Source organism: Watersipora subatra, chromosome 6 (assembly GCF_963576615.1).
Source record: "Watersipora subatra chromosome 6, tzWatSuba1.1, whole genome shotgun sequence".
Classification (NCBI taxonomy): Eukaryota; Metazoa; Bryozoa; class Gymnolaemata; order Cheilostomatida; family Watersiporidae; genus Watersipora; species Watersipora subatra.
Genome location: NC_088713.1, coordinates 28,199,762 through 28,218,762, shown reverse-complemented (window position 1 = coordinate 28,218,762; position 19,001 = coordinate 28,199,762).

Below are 19,001 nucleotides of genomic sequence, written 5' to 3'. Positions count from 1 at the left end.
TAACAAGCTAATAGTAGCTTCCTAATTAAAGATGTGGTTGCGTCAAAAAAGTCGATTTAATGAAATTAAGACCAATAAAAGGCTAAAACATCAGCTGCAATTTGATGTCATTTTTGTCTTTATAGACTAATCTTGTCCAGAGATATATGCGTTTGAATGAAGCCATCTTTTAAAAAGCTCACATTCGAGCGGGTGCTTCATTCGCGACGTGAGTGATACATCTGAAAAGAGTTCACGAGCGATAAATATAAGGTCGCTTCATTAGCCAATCATTAGCACGAAATTTTTATATAGGTCGTAATAAATATTATCACTCGTAAAACGCGTTGTCTGTGATCTCAAATTTAGGGATTTTACTCTATTATTAAATCGCATGGACATCGATATTTACTAAATTAATTAACACTGTTACTTTAATGAATTACTCGATCGACACGTTTTATTGACGAATAACAAAATTCTAAAAATTATTGTAAAGTTACTGCGAAGGTGACTTCGAGTTTTCTGGGCATCAGGTGGTTAATGTGCTACGGAGGAAGATAGGAGAATGGAGGTAAATTCATCTTTTACTTTGCGTCTCCTATAGATATACTGTTGAGTTTACATTCAGATTATATTTCATTGTTTGAGGTTATAATGTAATTTCCCGCGCATGCAAGAGACGTATGTACAGTGAGTTCTTGATGGCTCCTTTTTAATCCATAGCATCTAGCAATACAATGGCTTAGATTGATGAATATACCAAAGGTAATAACTTTAGTACTTATTAATACATGTACTAATTAATCATATTATAACCTAATGCTATCACCAATCATAGTTATTATCTTTTATCGTTTCACCTAGCTATATTTTTGTCTAATTTTCTTTGGCAGTTTCATCTAGTAAATTAGATTTATGATTTGACTTTAGATGTTCACTTCTCACTTGTTGAAAGTGAAGAAAATCGATTGATCAGTAGATACGTGTTACAATGACGTATCTATTGAATGACATATATTTATTGAATTTGTTTTATTGATTACAGGATGTTTATGTGGTCCCACCAGCCGAAGCAGCTTTGTCAGTGTGAAAACTGTCATAAATGGGGAAGAGAGACTTGAATGTGTGCTGCATAAACCGTGATGTTTTGTTTGAGTTTGCTGCAGTAGATGAGTTTGTCTTATTGTATTAGCTGAAACTATGTGAGTGGCCACGACTTGATGGATATTTTTAATAAAAGCTTTGCTGAGACGAAAATTTTTTGCCTGTAAAAATTATATAATAAAATAATATTGTTGAAGATAATGCAAAACATGATTTCCGGAACATTGAATGCATCATAGCCCCGTTAACACCTGTGCTGAAATCTTGTCTAATAGATGGATTTATGAAGTGCAATCAGAGCTGCCTGGACCGGCGTTTTTGCATAGCTCGACCATTGGTTTAGTACTTGAATCAACAAATCAAATGTGACCAGTGAATTTTTTTTCTACAAATTGATACCAAAAATGACTCGATAACGTTGACAGTCGACTATACAATGTACATGACTTTTAGGGATGTAGTTTGTTTCGCCACATAATCTTTTCAAAGACGCAGCTAGCTTATTTTACTTAGTAAGAAAGTAGTTTTCGGTGTGGGCAATGATATACAGCACCTCCCCAAGGATAGACAGTGGGCATCCTGTGGGCGGGACTTTTGGGGATCTGTATATCATTAGTGCGGGTAGCGACGGAAGTGTGCCGATACAAAGACCTTTTTCTACGTAGTTTGCTTGGCAGAATTACCGTAGACCGGTAGAATTGGTAGTCGGTACTAAGATGTTTACACAGCATTTAGAAAAAGCTAATATGACAAGCTTTTAATTTGCTTTGTTTGAGGCATTTGAGACATTGGTAATAATGTATCTGTAGCTGGATTTAAAATTTTATTCTAGCAAACACGAGCAAATATAAGATAAAATTTATGCCAATATAGCCGCGTAGGACTAGACTTTTATCGCAATAGCCGATGTGATTACGAGAGTTAGTGACAGGTTGTATCACGCATTACATCACTTTGGGCAAGTCTGGGCATGGTTTTTGCCCTGAGCGTTTTTACCGCGATTGAGTCTTTTCGATTTTAATCTTCAAATATCTTGACAATGAGATCGCCTAACACAACAAACAACAAATCAACTGATAGACATAGAAAAATACTTTCTTTTAAAATCAACTCAAATTTGACGCAACTACATCTTTAATGCAGTCGTGTTACTCAGACGTATGTGAAAAACCCATAAACCAATTACCATAGATATAGTAGGGTTTATTATATTTATGACAATTATGATGGAATTTTTAGGCTACCGTATTTTTCGGACCATTAGCCGCTACTTTTTTTGACGATTTGAGCCAAGCGGCTTATATAAGGGTGCGGCTATTCTGTGGCTTTTTCTTTCACCGCTAGGGCGCATTAACCAGAATCTCTGGTTAGTGCGCCTCTATCAGTGAAAGAAAATGCGAAACAATGCCTAATGGTACTGTTCCGTTAGACACTAGGTTAAAAGCATCGTTTTAAAACGCAAAGTTGCTGCCGCGTTAAAAAGCACCGTCCTGAGTTTTGCAGCCTATACAAAGGTGCGGCCTATGTATTGTTTTATTATCATTTTTTGAAAAATAAAGCAGATGCGGCTTATATAGGGGTGCAGTTTACAGTCCGAAAAGTACGGTATATTCAAATCTTAGAGCTTAGAGTTCTCTTTTGTAGCTTAATTAATTTGAAATCACAGAAACTCGTTTATTAAAATTCCAAGATGTTTCAAAGCAAACAATGAACATAGCTAAAGATTCAGAGTAGAGAAATTGTGCTTGTCATTTGAAAAGACTGTAGGTTATGCATGCGTCTAAAAGTTTATCATTTTTTAGGTAAAATGTAGTTTAAATAGCGACACGTAAAAGTTTTGCTGTGATAATTAAGCTGTTTGGACACTAAAATTGACAAGTTAAGCAGTGCAGAAGAAGAAGAGTTGAGATCAGCAGACATTGTGGAAAGTATTGAACAGCCAGAAAACTATGAAATGATTTCAAGCGAAAGCAGCAATTCGAATGCAACTGGCCGAGTAGGGGATGCAAAAGTTTTTGTTTCTGAATGTATTATAAATACGGTTTGCTTATGTCACTTGTTCTTGAATATATATTTGTAGCATTTGATGGATTACTATTACATAACTTATGAACTTTCAGATTTATAGTATAGTATTTGATAGCATTTGCGATTATCGAAACTCGGCTTACAATGGATCGACATTCATTTACGCACCAAAAAGTATGAATTGGTACAAATAACTAGTGTCGGGATAGGTTAAAAATACTTCTTTTTCCAGGTTGACATTTTGCTCTGGAGTCATGACAGGTCTCTTTCGTACTTTCACATTTCTCAGGTGACTTGTGGCGTATCTGGCATCAGGTGACTGGAGGTGTATCTGGCATCAGGTGACTGGTGGTGTATCTGGCATCAGGTGACTGGTAGTGTATCTGTCATCAGGTGAGTAGTGGCGTATCTGGCATCAGGTGACTGGTGGTGTATCTGGCATCAGGTGACTGGTAGTGTATCTGGCATCAGGTGAGTAGTGGTGTGTCTGGCATCAGGTGACTGGAGGCATGTCTGGTATCAGGTGACTGGAGGCATATCTGGTATCAGGTGACTAGAGGTGTATCTGGCATCAGGTGACCGGTGGTGTATCTGGCATCAGGTGACTGGTGGTGTATCTGGCATCAGGTGACTAGTAGTGTATCTGGCATCAGGTGAGTAGTGGCGTATCTGGTATCAGGTGACTGGTGGTGTATCTGGCATCAGGTGACTGGTGGTGTATCTGGCATCAGGTGACTGGTGGTGTATCTGGCATCAGGTGACTGGTAGTGTATCTGGAATCAGATGAATAGTGGCGTATCTGGCATCAGGTGACTGGTGGTGTATCTGGCATCAGGTGACTGTTAGTGTATCTGGCATCAGGTGAGTAGTGGTGTGTCTGGCATCAGGTGACTGGAGGCATATCTGGTATCAGGTGACTGGAGGCATATCTGGTATCAGGTGACTAGAGGTGTATCTGGTATCAGGTGACTAGAGGCGTATCTGGTATCAGGTGACTGGTGGTGTATCTGGCATCAGGTGACTGGAGGTGTATCTAGTATCAGGTGACTAAAGGTGTATCTGGTATCAGGTGACTAGAGGCGTATCTGGTATCAGGTGACTGGTGGTGTATCTGGCATCAGGTGACTGGAGGTGTATCTAGTATCAAGTGACTAAAGATGTATCTGGTATCAGGTGACTAGAGGCGTATCCCGTATCAGGTGACGAGAGGTGTATCTGGTATCGGGTGACTGGCGGTGTTTCACCACCAGAAGTTACACCAGTAAGACACCGCGGAAGCAGGAAATAGACTTGCCGTGACTCAAGAGAGATTTGTATAACAAGGGTCCCATAGTTAGCCTTAATAATATCGGTTTCTCTTTTTCTGGTCTACCAAGCTGAATATCCCGAATTTGAGTCTTGATGAAACCGCTATTTTAATTTAAGCTCTAACCTCGGCTCTGGAAAAACGGATGGACAGATGAACAGACAGACAGCGGTTTTAGAATAGTAAACATATATTTTCGTTTTACATAATTTTGGACATTGAATTTGTTGGAGTTACTAGGATAGAGTGTTTACGAGCTGAGCCTGCCTTTTTTGCATTCACTTAACACATTTAATTCAACCTAGCCATGCGAGTCATTTGTCAAGTCTACTGCCTGTGTCTGTTGTCACATGTTGGCTGACAATCAACAAATGAGAGCTCTCATCAGTCCAAAGAAAGTGTTACGCATTCAGTAAACTGCAGTAAACAAGTACCAAATCTGCAAGCACATTTTGTAAATCATGTCATGAAGTACGACAGAAAATGACGCCGCGGTTTTAACTGAAATTTGTGAATATCGCTTTCAAAACTACCAAGCGACATTTTTCAGCAGTTTTTGACATAATCAAAAACCAATTCAATGAACGAAACCCAAAGCAGGCGATGTCACATGACATTGACCTCAACTAATGACCTCATTACGCGCGTACAAGTATTTTGTAATTCCTAGCGTTTTATTGCTGAATAAATAATTTTTAATCTTTGTACGTTTTAACGATTAGTTAAAATTGTATTAATAACCACATAATAAAACAATCTTATTTAAATTTATTAATATTTTATGTAATTCTTTTATATAGTATATTTATACCTTTTCATTATATGTAACATTAGGTTTCTCACATGTCAGTACTCTAACCCCAAACATAAAGAGAAGTTGATACATTTGAACAATATTTTAGGTTCACGAGTGCGGCTTATACACAAGGATTTACAGTAATTGTTGGTTGTTATAGGAACGTCTATTATGTATATAAACATAGAATATATATACAAACATAACATGCTAGTTATATGTGTAGCATTCAAATAATAAAAAACTTCAGACATGTTATCAAAGATTGCTTCGTGTGTTGAAAAAAACCTGCATTAAAATTTAAAGGTGCATGTCAAAAATGTGTATGTAAAGGATGAAAGGTAGAAGTTTAGCAGTACATTTAATAGGTTTACATGTGCGAGACAGTCCTACACGCTTCAAAAGCTCTAATTGAACGCCAGCCGCTATTTGAATGCCACCTCTATTTGAATGCCACCTCTATTTGAACCCACCCTATGAGAGAGAAGAGTTCAAAAATAGAGCGCAATCGACATTCAATTAGAGGCTTTACGATGCATTTATGATTATTTTAATAGAAATTTGAAAACACGTATTACAGCTAGCAACTACTATAGCCTTTCACCTCTACAACGATTACATCATCAGGTTTGAAAACCTCCGACAAATTCTTTCCATTTAGAGTGAAGTTTGTCCAGGACCAGTCGTCTCGCGCCTCTGGGTAGACCTAAAAATAGACACCACATGTTCACTTCATCCAAAAGTAAACGAATCCTAAATTCATTTTATTTGACCCAGTTTTAGTAGACTAGTTTTAGAAAAGTTTGTATGGCAATAAAAAACCTTGATTATTCGAATGTGATATAAAATTTTACGAGAATAACAATGAGCGGGACTAACTCTCTAGTCTAAGCCATCACAACAATCACCACTGTTACAGCAACTACCGGTCTCCATCAACATATTGACAGACAGACAGACTAAGGTACGATCCAAACCTTTGTAACAATATTAACTGTTTCAGAACCAGGACCATTTTCAGAACCATTCTTCTGGAATTGGAGAACGTAGAAAAGTATATAATAGAGTTTGGGAGCTACTTTGAATCTCACGAGTGCGTCATTTGTTGAGGAGATAGACAGGTTGGGTCGCTCCTCAGGTATATAGTCAGCACCTGCAATGGAAACATTTTGTTTCCTGAGTTGAACTTAACAGCGAATTGATGAGACATTTGAAAATATTTAGAGTATTAGCTTTACAATAAAAATACGAACTCACAGAGCGAGCGATTAATTCTGGGGATGTTGAGTGTTTCAAACAACTAACAAAAAACTAAACCTTTGTGACCACAGATTGAAAATACTTGTTTTTCACCAACATTATGATCACTTTACGTAATTCATTTTAAAAGTGTACATACATGTACAATAACATATAGGACCAACAAAGGATAAGTAGATATACATGTACAATTACATATAGGACCAACAAAGGATAAGTAGATACACATGTACAATTACATATAGGACCAGTAAAGGACAAGTAGATATACATGTACAATTACATATAGGACCAACAAAGAATAAGTAGATATACATGTACAATTACATACAGGACTAACAAAGGATAAGTAGATATACATATACAATTACATATAGGACCAACAAACGATAAGTAGATATACACGAACAAATACATATAGGACCAACAAAGGATAAGTAGATATACATGTACAATTACATACAGGACCAGCAAAGGATAAGTAGATATACATGTACAACTACATATAGGACTAGTAAAGAATAAGTAGATATACATATACAATTACATATAGGACCAATACATGATACGTAGATATACATGTACAATTACAAATATGACTACCAAAGGATGAGTAGATATACATGTACAATTACTTATAGGACCAACAAAGGATAAGTAGATATACATGTACAATTAAATATAGGACCAACAAAGGATAAGTAGATATACACATACAACTACATATAGGACCAGTAAAGGATAAGTAGATATACATGTACAATTATATATGAGACTAGTAAAGGATAAGTATATAAACATGTACAATTACACATAGGACCAGTAAATGATATATATATATATATATATATATAGTGAAACTCGGATAACTCAAACTTCAAGGGACCGAGCAAAAGTGTTCGAATTATCAGAGCGTTCAAGTTATCAGAGCACTATCACAAGTCCATGTATTTACTTATTTATTAGTAGATACATGTACATATACAAACTATAATATAAATCAAAAGCACAAATGGCTTGTTTCAAATTAAATGCTTCTAATGTGAAGCTTAAAACGTTTTTATCAAAAAGTATAGAGATTTTTCTATCACTTGAGATTGGTTTGTTGTTTGAGGTGATGTTATTGCAAGGACGTTTTTTAGATTGACATTGGCAAAACTTGATCGTTGCTGAAATGCTCAAAAGAAAAGACATATTTTTTTTTGAGCGTTTTACCCACGACCCCGTCTTACTCCCCTTGAAGTTTATGCAAAGATTACATTACTTTACCTGAGATTCGTTAAGAGCAACACTCCGAGGCAGTTCAGTTAAAAGTTTTACGAGGTTTACGATACATTGTATATCACTCACGCTTTTTGAATGGATACTTATTGAATGTACACACGTATTCTGTGTTTAGGTCAAACGATGAATAGTTTTTTAGCTAAGACAACGTATACGTTTAATTACAACAATCTTTAAGACATTCTAAACATTCAACATTCCAACGTTGATTCAACACGGAATCAACGTAGGAAAACTATTCATCACGGGCTAGCCGGGTCACGCACTCAAGGATTTTCGCCACGCAAATACAAAACAAAAACAACATGCTGTTTTTGTTTGGTATGTGCGTGGCGAAAATCCTTGCGCGCGTGACCCGGCTAGTCCATGCTATTCATCGTAAAGCAGGATAAATCAAATTTCACCAAACCTTTAGAAAAGTCGTTGACAAAAATGTTTTGCCGATGGAGGTAATAACGACGCTTATGAATTACGAAAAGTTGAGGTTTATCTCTATGGCTTGGAATAAAGTGATTTTCTAAAGCGATAGCAACCGTTTTGGTAGCCGTTGGGCAAAAACAGTTCGTTATAACAGTGTTGAGTTCGAATTATATAGCCATTTATCATTGCGTGGGAACGGACAAAGCAAATCCAGTCGAGTTAACCATGTGTTCGCTATATCCGAGGGCGAGTTATCCATGTTTCACTGTATATATATATATATATATATACAGGACAGATAGCGCAGTTGGTGTATCGGTGGTATCGGGACCGTGATCATTAGGTTTTCGGTTCAAACCCCAACAACTGCACTTTTCTGGTGGTCCTTAGACAAGACCCTTGCTTGTATAATGTCTACAACCTCTATGATGAGTGCAATAACCAAAGCCATGCTGACCCGGTCAAACAAGGTCCGCGCTGCCTGTAGCTGAACCAGGACAAGGCAGCGAAAAATGGGCTACTGGTTAAAACGGATGAAATGAACTCGGACTGATAACACGGACCTCATGCAGTGCTACTTTATGAGTGAACCTCAAAAGTGGGGCTACATGGGAAGGATGCATAAACTGTGGATAAACATGCGCCCTGAATTGCCACTAACCGCTAAGCAACTTGTAGCTTAGAGGAGTAACATAATCAAGCGGCACCTCATATCGGAACTTGAGGTAGATGAAATTAGGGAACAGTTCACCCAGGTAACCTCGACCAATGATGAGTGCATATCAACACACACTGTGACACATCCTCGATCATGTGTTGACTCACAGGTTGAAGAAAACATACACTTGGACCTTGACCCAAGGGTGAAAGAGCTTGCGGAAAATATCATCAACAAGATGCCAGCTGTTAATGATTGTGGAAGCAGGGTACCACTACGAATAGTTACCAAGACCATACCTAAGAAGCTGTTAGAAGACATTAACTTGGCACTGGAGTCGATCCCAACTGGATCAATCAGTGAGACTAATGCCCTATTCTACAGTACAGCAACCGTCATCTTGGAGGAGATGGGTATTAAGCCACTGCCAACAAGGCTTCAAGCAATTCCATCCTGGCAGCTGAGGCTACAAAATAAGATCAAAGACTTGTGCAAGAAAGTTAGTAGGCTCAGTGAGAGATCTAACCACAGTTTAGAGCGTCCAAAAAGAGAAGCCACAAAAGAAGCTCTAGAGTCTGCCAAACAGCAGCTAGTAGCAATCTCGGCACGACTGAAGCGGTACACCAAAAAACGGGATAACAAGAGAATGAACGAACTGTTCATCAATAATCCATCTAGAGTGTATTCCCAGTTCAAAGGTGAACTGCAGAGGCCAATGTCTGAGCCTTCCCGATCTAGCACTTTAAAGTTCTGGAAGGACATCTGGGAGAAAGAGACTACTCATAACACCACTGCAAATTGGCTGAAGAGGCTTAACGACAGCCGTCAAAACACTGTGGCTCAACAAGGACTCACCATCAGCGAAGAGGACATCAAGTGCAGAGTGCAGCGTATGAAAAACTGGGCAGCACCTGGCCATGACATGATTCAAGCCTTCTGGTTAAAGAAATTGACATCACTTCACACTAGAATGGCTAAACAGATGGAATGCCTGATAGAACAAGGTGACCATCCAGAATGGCTGACCAAAGGACGAACTGTACTTCTGATAAAAGATCCAAAGCAGGGGCCGATTACCAAGAACTATCGACCAATAACATGCTTGCCCACCACCTGGAAACTGCTCTCAGGAATAGTTGCAGACAAACTGGAAGAGCACATGAGTCACTATATGACCAGTGCTCAGAAAGGAATTGGACGCAACACCCGAGGAGCCAAACATCAGTTACTGGTGGATCGGACGGTCTGTCAAGACAGCAGGAGTAGGCAAACCAATCTTGCCATGGCTTGGATTGACTACAAAAAGGCCTATGACTCAATTCCCCATAGGTGGATACTTGAGTGCCTCAGTATGTACAATGTTCACCCTGCTCTTGTGGCATTCATCAAGATGTCAATGACCAAATGGAAGACGGAACTGGAGGCAAATGGCAAAAAGCTGGCGAGTGTAAAAATCAAGCGAGGCATCTATCAAGGTGACTCCTTATCACCGCTGCTCTTCTGCATATGCCTGAACCCTCTAAGCAATATGTTGGAGGAGACTCATTATGGGTACCAGTTTAAGAGTGGCACCAAGATAAACCACCTCTTCTACATGGATGACATCAAGCTGTACGCTAACAAAGAAAGGGACATTGATTCGCTAATACACCTCACTCAGGTATACAGCAAGGACATCGGAATGACCTTCGGTATTGAGAAATGTGGAAGGCTAATTCTTAAGAAAGGCCATTCTATGCTCACAGATGGCCTAAGAATGCCAAATGGTACCATCAAAGATATAGAAGAAGGGTACAAGTACTTGGGGATTATGCAAAGCAACATCAACCACGAAGCCGAGGTACGTCACAAAGCCATTACCGAATACAAGAAACGCCTTCGGCAGGTCTTACGAAGCCAGCGCAATGCCAAGAACCAAGTCATGGCAATAAATACCTACGCACTGCCAGTAGTAAGATATCCAGCAGGCATAATAAAGTGGACAGAGGAAGCCATCAAAGAGACAGATATAGCAACTCGTAAACTGCTGACCATGCATGGAGCACTCCACCCAAAATCTGATACTACTAGATTGTATCTCGATAGGAAAGATGGTGGTAGGGGACTCAAAAGTGTGCAGCAGACAGCGAAAGAGGAGGAGCAAAACATCAAAGCATATGCAGCCTCCATGGCCACTTCAGATAAGTTGCTAGCTGAATTTCAATTGGCTGCTCTTACAACGGACCTATGCCCTAGGCACACGAAACCTCTTCATGGTGCTTACCACCGACAAATATCTAAGGTCGGCGATCTTCACCAGACATATATGTGGCTGAACAAAGGAAACCTAACGGCCAATACAGAGTCGCTAATCATGGCAGCCCAGGAGCAAGTGCTCCCAACAAGGCAACACCAAACAAAAATCTATCACACTAGAGACGATCCTAGATGCAGACTGTGCAAAGATGCACCTGAGACCATCCAACACATCATCAGTGGATGCAAGCAGCTAGCAGGAAACGCATACACTGAGCGGCATAATCATGTCGCAGGTATTGTGTATAGACGTCTATGTGATGAGTATGGCCTTAATAAACCACAACACTGGTGGGAAGCTCCTGGGAAGGTGAATGAAAATGACCGCGCTAAGATCCTCTGGGACATCTACATCCAAACTGTCAAGCATGTCCTAGCAAACCAACCAGATATAGTGGTGGTAGACAAGGAGAACTAGAGGGCTACTATAATAGATATAGCAGTACCCAATGACTACAATATAGCCAGCAAAGAAAAAGAAAAGGTAGAGAAATATCTCCCTATTGGAGAAGAAATTGAAAAATGCTGGAATGTAAGAAGAACTGTGATCCCAGTAGTCATTGGGGCACTGGGCGCAATAACACCGGCGCATGAAATGTGGCTTGCCCAAATACCAACAACAATCAACTCAGGTGAGTTGCAGAAAAGTGCGCTATTGGGAACAGCTAAGATCTTGAGGCGCATGCTCAAACTCCCAGGTCTCTGGTAGGAGACCCGAGTTAGAGCAGAATTTACCACCCATACGGGGTATCCAGGGTGAGGAAACAAAATTGATATATATATAAAATTACATATAGGACCAGTAAAAGATAAGTAGATATACATGTACAACTACATATAGGACCAAAAAGGATAAGTAGATATACATATACAATTACATATTAGACCAACAAAAGATAAGTAGATATACATATACAATTACAAATAGGACCAGTAAAGGATAAGTAGATATACATGTACAATTACATATAGGACTAGTAAAGTATAAGTAGATATACATGTACAATTACATATAGGACCAGTACAGGATACGTAGATATACATATACAATTACAGATAGGACCAGTAAAGGATAAGTAGATATACATGTACAATTACATGTAGGACCAGTAAAGGATAAGTAGATATACACATATAACTACATATAGGACCAGCAAATGATAAGTAAATATACATATACAATTACATATAGGACCAACAAAAGATTAGTAGATATACATATACAATTACATATAGGACCAGTAAAGGATAAGTAAATATACATGTACAATTACATATAGGACTAACAAAGGATAAGTAGATATACATGTACAATTACATATACGACCAACAAAGGATAAGTAGATATACACATACAATTACATATAGTAAGCATATTTGAAGCATGGAAATACAGTGAATAATGCAGTTTTTTCTGTTGTTTCGCGCTACCACATAAAATTTTGATTAAGGTGTATGAAGTTTTTAGATAATTACAAAATTGACCCGTTGAGCATCAACAACCCTTCAAATTCTTATTCTGGCTGCTCCACTAAAACCTTTCTGGAAAGGCGTAAAAACAAGGATGTCAAACCAAGGACAGTTGTTGTGGGTAAAACACTAGCGTGAGCAAAGGTGACTGAGAAGGGCATGTGAAAGGTAAGAGATAGCTTACCTTTGACAACGAAATTTGAAAGGTTGCCATATTTAGATGCGATTGGTGCAGACACACGATCTTTGTTCGTTCCACACCATCTAAACGGCCTCACCTGAGAATGAAAAGGGAAGAAATGTTTTGGATAGGAAGTCCCAAAATTTGGCAAATAGCTTGCTGCTTACCTGAAGAGTTTACTAAATTACTGTATTCGCCGTGCGGTAGATAGAAGTAGTCGTTGGCACCGAAAGATGGTTCATGGAAGCGTTTCATTGGCTGCACCTGACAAACTGAGCTGTCTTTACTCTACTCATATACCTGCTTTACAGGAGTACTCTGAGAGCAGGTCAGTTTAAGCTTCACGCACAGAGCTGTCAGAGGTTATGAGACCACCCAAGAACTCACTCCTTTGTTCATCTTAGCATCCTCCCATAAATCACTTTACACACCCCGATGGCCCTTTCCAGGGCCACAAATTATTAAAGAGTTGTTCAAATTGAGTTGTAATAGCATCATAAAATTAATTACATCTAGTTGAGAATACAATAAGCAAGTAGCTAGATTATCTTTTGATCTCTATCAAGGTCAGTTGCATGCGCATTGAAAAAATTAATTGCCATGTATAGTTGTTGGCAAACTCTGAATCTAATGGTATATGGTTGGTGGTTTATAGTACAACATATTAGTTGTTTATTTTTATTGTTTATTATTATTGTTTATTATTATTGCTCATTATTATGGTTTATTGTTATTATTTCTTATTATTGTTCATTATTATTGTTTATTATTATTGTTCATTATTATTGTTTATTAATATCGTTTATTATTATTGATTATTAATATTGTTTATTATTATTGTTTATTATTATTGTTCATTATTATTGTTTATTATTATTGTTCATTATTATTGTTTATTAATATTGTTTATTATTATTGATTATTAATATTGTTTATTATCATTGTTTATTATCATTGTTTATTATTATTGTTTATCATTATTGTTCATTATTATTGTTTATTATTATTGTTCATTATTATTGTTTATTAATATTGTTTATTATTATTGTTTATTCATATCGATTATTAATATTGTTTATTATTATTGTTTATTTTTATTGTCTATTAATATTATTCATTAATATTGTTTATTATTATTGTTTATTAATAATGTTTATTATTATTGTTTATTTTTATTGTTCATTATTATTGTTTATTATTATTGTTTATTTTTATTGTTCATTTTTATTGTTCATTATTATTGTTTATTATTATTGTTTATTTTTATTGTCTATTAATATTGTTTATTATTGTTCATTAATATTGTTTATTATTATTGTTCATTATTATTGTTCATTATTATTGTTTATTATTATTGTTCATTATTATTGTTTATTATTATTGTTTATTATTATTGTTTATTATTATTGTTTAGTAATATTGTTTATTATTATTGTTTATTAATATTGATTATTAATATTGTTTATTTTTATTCTTCATTTTTATTGTTCATTATTATTGTTTATTATTATTGTTTATTAATATTGTTTATTATTATTGTTTATTTTTATTGTTCATTATTATTGTTTATTATTATTGTTTATTTTTATTGTTCATTTTTATTGTTCATTATTATTGTTTATTATTATTGTTTATTAATATTGTTTATTAATATTGATTATTAATATTGTTTATTATTATTGTTTATTATTATTGTCTATTATTATTGTCTATTAATATTGTTTATTATTGTTTATTAATATTGTTTATTATTATTGTTCATTATTATTGTTTATTATTATTGTTTATTATTATTGTTTATTATTATTGTTTTGTGATGCGGAGAACCGGATGTCCGGTTCTGGGACAAGATAGGGGGATTGCAGCATCTTAACTGCGAGAACTAGAGAGGTAGGATGCAAGAACTAGGAACTTAAACCAGGTACATTAGATGGTGTCAAGAGTGGCGACTACAAGGTAAATCAGTAAGTCAACGATAATAGTAGCGATAATAATCAAATTATTAGGCAATAGCGAATAATTGATGATTAAAGAGAGTATTTGCAAGGATAATAGTTGAAGAAAGAAATAAAAAATTATAAGTTATACAATAGTGAAGGATTGAGGATAATGACCTGGAAAATGAGCGACAGACACAATAATAGTATTTTTGGGAAGGGGGTTGTAAAAAATTATAAGTTATACAATAGTGAAGGATTGAGGATAATAACCTGGAAAATGAGCGACAGACACAATAATAGTATTTTTGGGAAGGGGGTTAAGACACCCGAACTGAGACTAGAAACAGGAGCCAAATTGGAAGGATGGAGGAGATTTATTAAGAGATTTGAGATAGCGATTTTGTCAGCAGGATTAAAAAGAAAGGAACACACCAGAGTGACAAGAAAAGTAGAATCAGAAGAATATGATTTAGAACAAAAGAAGGCAGCATTTCTGTTGGACTGCAGGGGAGAGAAGGGGTATGATATTTTTGAAACATGGGAGATAGAGGTCGACGCCATGCAATACGACGACATTAAAGAAAAAATTGACGATTATTTTTTTGAGAAGGAACATATAGTAGCAACGAGACACAGATTATTTACTATGAAACAGGATAATTGTGAAGATTTATGCAGGTCTGTAGAAAGAATAGAAAGGGCAGCAAAACAATGCAGGCTGGAGTTAGAGAAAGATCTAATACTGCAGGTTTTGATAATGGGTATGAATGATGATAAAATGAGAAAAGAGTTGTTACTTACGAAGAATATCACCCTAGAGAAAGCAAGAGCTAGGTGCAGTCAGTACGAGTCGGCCACAATAGCAGCGGGGATAATAACAACAACGGAAAAAGAAACAATAGATCAAGTAATAGGAGAAGAAGAAGACGATGAGTTAATACAAAGGATAGGAGGTAGAGCTGATGGAGGAGCAAGAAACAAAGGTAATATCGGTACAGGGAGATCAGGAGTACAATGCTACACATGCGATAGATTCGGACACATCTCAAAATATTGCTTCAGAAATAGAGGCACTGGGTATAATAGAGGATACAGAGGACGAAACTTAACCAAGGAGGCAGGCACTCTAAGAAAAAATGATGAAAGGTCACTTATCACTTGCTATGCTTGCTCGGTAACAGGACACATGGCGCGAAGCTGTCCTAACCGGCTAACAGATAAAAAAATAAGCATGGTTGAAAATGATGCATCGGAATATTCAGAAAATTCACTATGACTAAAAGAGAAATTAAAACGATTTAAAGCAGCCAATGACTTCCTAATCAGCTTGAAAACTAAAAACAAATACATAAATTTCGAGATAGACACAGGAGCTGATGTAACAGTTATGAGTGAAGCAACAGCAAGGAGGATAAACTGCAAGATTGAACCAACTAAATGAGTACTGAAAGGGGCAGATGGCAAGAGGTTAGAGACAGCAGGCGAGTCAAAAATTGAGTTTATCTCAAAGAGAGGACAAAGAATAATAGCGAGGATCGGTGTTATCAAGGGAAACAATAGTAATCTGTTAGGGAAACCGGAAATAATAAAGTTAGGACAAGTTAAGACAATTCAAAAAGTGACTATGATAGAGGACGAGATGGCAAAATACCCAAATTTGTTCAAAGAGCTTGGAACACTACCAGACGTATTCCGGATAAATTTAAGGGAAGATTTGACATCGGTGTGTCTCTAAGTGCCAAGGAGGTTGCCTATAGGTCTGAAGGAAGCTACAAAACAGGAAATAGCAAAGATAAAAAAATTAGGAGTAATAAAGAAAATAGAGAAACCAACAAAGTGGTGCTCAGGAATGGTAGTAGTGCCAAAGAGTAAGGGAAAGGTCCGAATTTGTGTTGATCTGTCGCAACTAAACAAGAGTGTGCTCAGAGAAAATTTCCCACTGCCTACATTGGAAGAAACAATAGCTGAGCTAGAGGAGGGCGTCATTTTTAGCAAAATGGATGCTAATTCAGGATTTTGGCAGACAGAATTAGCGGAAGAGTCACGAGAGCTTACTACATTCATTACACCATTTGGTAGGTATATGTTTCAGCGAATGCTGTTCGGTATTTTGGCAGCTCCAGAATTTTTCCAACGCCAAGTGAGTAAGATAATAGGACAACAACAAGGAGTTGTTTGTATGATGGACGACATTTTGGTAGTAGGAAAGAACAAAGAAGAACACGACATAAGGCTTTACGAAGTTAGAGGCTAGACAAGCTTAATAGGCTAGACAAGCTTAATAGAGCAGGGTTGACACTTAATAGAGATAAATGTCAGTTTGGAGTTGATGAAGTCAAGTTTTTAGGTCATATCCTAAACAAAGAAGGAATTCGGATAGATCCAGAGAAAGAAAAAGCAATCAAGGAGATGCCAGCACCTATAGACAGGAAGAGTTTGAGAAGGTTCTTGGCGATGGTGAACTATTTAGGAAGGTTTAGCCCTTTGTTAGCAGAAGTGGAAAGACCATTGAGACTATTAGACAAAAACAATGCAGCATGGTGTTGGAATGAGGAACAGCAGAAGGGCTTCGAAAAGATTAAGGAGATCATCTCTACAGCACCAGTCTTGACTTTATTTGATAATAGTAGTAGACACCGGATAACAGCAGATGCCAGTAAACATACATTGGGAGCAGCTTTGCTGCAGATGAATTGGGAAGGGAGATGGCAACCAGTAGCCTATGCCTCAGGAAAAATGAGTGAAGCAGAGCAAAAGTATGGACAAATAGAGAAGGAGGCACTGGCCGTAGCGTGGGCGTGTGACAAATTCGATTTCTACTTGGTGGGGAGAGACTTTGAAGTTGAGACTGATCATAAGCCACTGGTTCCGCTGTTGGGAAATAAAGATCTGTCAGATTTGCCATTAAGGATCCAAAGATTTAAGATGAGGATGATGAGATACAGATATAATATTTTCCACACACCAGGAGATAAGATGTTTCTGGCTGACCTGTTATCAAGACCAGCATCAAAAAGAGACGAAATAAAATTACAAAGAGTGGAAGACCATGCTAGTAGGATAGTAGCAGCAATAGAGGATGTTCTAATAGAGAAAATTAAAGGGTACACGAAAACAGATGAAACGTATCAGACAGTAAAGAAAGGAATAGAAACAGGATGGGAATATGCAAAATGCGGCAAGGCAAAAAAGTTGAAGGAAAAGAAGGATGAGCTCGGCGTGGTGAATGGAATGATTATGTGGAACGCCAGGGTGTACATACCTATTAATATGAGAAAGGAAATAATGGAAAAACTCCATAGTGGACATCAGGGCCAGGTCAAGACGTACCGAAGGTGTCAAGATTCAGTGTGGTGGCCAGGGATTAGAAAGGAGATAGAGATGGTGGAACGCTGTGAGACATGTATAAAAATAGAAGGGTATCACATGAGCCGATGAGTAACACTCCATTACCAGAGAAACCTTGTTAAGAGATCGGAACAGACTTGTTAGAGTTCGAAGGAAGGCGCTACGTTATTTTCATGGACTACTAATCGAAACGGATAAAGGTAGTTCAGATGAATAATCAAACAGGAAGAAAATTGGCGTTGAAATTCGTAGGAATAATAGCAAGGTTGGGAGCCCATTAAAAGTATGTAGCGATAACGGACCATGTTACAACTCACCTGAATGGAGGGAAATTTTGAAAAGGTACAATATAATAGGAGAAACTAGTATCCCTAGATATCCTGAAAGTAATGGCTTAGCGGAGAGAGTGGTAGGAATAACAAAAAGTTTGTGGAGGAAAGAGAAGGACAAGAACTTGGCCTTGCTAGCCTATAGAACTACCCCACTGGAAAGTGGAAATAGGCCAGATGAGTTAACGTATAATAGAAGAACTCGAAATGAGTTACCAGGACAGCACTTAGTCGTACCCAATCTAGGACAATTCAAAGAAAGAGATAGACACCTCAAAGAGAGACAGAAAAGCAATTTTGATAGGGTAAGGAGGCAAAAGAGATTGTCCGTATTAAAAGAAGGGGATAGAGTATGGGTGAAAATAAACCACATAGATGAAGGGAGAGAGGCAACAGTTATTAAGGAGGCTTTAGAACCAAATAGCTTCTGGGTGGCTATGAACGGAAGAAGAGTAAGAAGGAATAGGAAACACCTGAGATTATTATTTGAAAAAGCTTTGCGCTACATGATAGTCTCAGGATAAGGAAGTAGTTAGTAATAGTAAGGAAGGGAGTTGAAAGAAAACATTGGTAGGAGCTAATAGTAATAGTAACCCAATA